This window comes from Haliaeetus leucocephalus, unplaced genomic scaffold, assembly GCF_000737465.1.
Source record: "Haliaeetus leucocephalus isolate CR32 unplaced genomic scaffold, Haliaeetus_leucocephalus-4.0 Scaffold932, whole genome shotgun sequence".
NCBI lineage: Eukaryota > Metazoa > Chordata > Aves > Accipitriformes > Accipitridae > Haliaeetus > Haliaeetus leucocephalus.
In genome coordinates this window covers 16,123,252-16,124,535 of record NW_010973368.1, presented here as the reverse complement: position 1 = coordinate 16,124,535, position 1,284 = coordinate 16,123,252, and positions in this window count along the sequence as shown.

The following is a 1,284-nucleotide window of genomic DNA, read 5'->3' as shown; positions in this document are numbered from 1 at the left end:
ACACCTAGAAAAGGACTGCCATAACATGGAAAGCAATAAAAAAAAAAAGAGAAAGAAAGAAAAAGAAAAACAAAAAGAAAAAAGAGAAAAAATCCAGCTGCTTTTCCATTCTGCTTCTGGAACTTACTCTCTAAAAGCTGACTTTGCAGGCCCAGAAGAAGATTGTGTTACTCTAAGCAAAGCTCGAATAGGGTACTTACTGTTCTATGCCACTGGTATTCCCCTTGCTCAGACACTGCCCACAGAAATAAGCAGCTTAAACAGGGCTCCCTTTTGAAGCTGTCAACAGCTTGAGTTTCCCATTTAAAGGCTCTGGCATCAGGGCACCTTGAGGCCAGGTAATGTTAGTAGGAAAGCAGAGCTCAATACAAAACAAGAGCCTGCAGGGAAGGGAGAAGCCTCTTCTGCAGGGCGATTCACAGCAGCAATGTGTAAGACTGAGATCCAGGGCTCTGCTAAGTCCCACAGACAGCAGGCTACTGATTTGTGTCCTTGGCCATCAGAGGTAGGGTCTCATCCCCACACTTTCAGTTGTGCCATGGGGGCAGCAGTTAGCACAGAGCCCACATCTGCTGGTGCAACCCTTTCTCCCCTCTCCGGAACAACATTGGGTGGGGGAATCTGGTTATAGAATCACAGAATGGTTTGGGTTGGAAGGGACCTTCAAAGATCATCTAGTCCAACCCCCCTGCCCTGGGCAGGGACATCTTTCACTAGACCGGGTCACCCAAAGCTCTGTCCAACCCAGCTTTGAACACTTCCAGGGATGGGGCATCCACAACTTCTCTGGGCAACCTGTTTCAGCAGCTCGCCGCTGGAGATTGTGAAGAGTGTCTTCCTTATTATTACAGAAATCTAAACCTACCGCCTTCTAGTTTAAATGCTTAGCCCCTGCTCTATCACTACAGGCCCTGGTAACAAGTCTCTCTCCATCTTTATAAGCCCCCTTTAAGTATTTAAAGGCTGCAATAAGGTCTCCCCGGAGCCTTCTCTTCTCCAGGCCGAACAACCCCAACTCTCTCGGCCTTTCTTCACAGAAGAGGTGCTACAGGCCTTTCGCCCCTATTAGAAGGAGGCACCCCCTCCCTCCGAAGTCCTCACGGATCAGCTCCGCAGCCTTTCCGACCACCAGCGCCTCGGGATGCCTCACCCGGAAAGCCGGCACCCCCCGGGCAGCCTCCCCGCACCACCCAAAACAGCTCTGGGGCGGCCGATGCTCCGCGGCAGGGATGCTCTGCCCGCCCCCCCCTCCACCTCCCAGCCTCCGAGGTTTCTTTCTGCCTT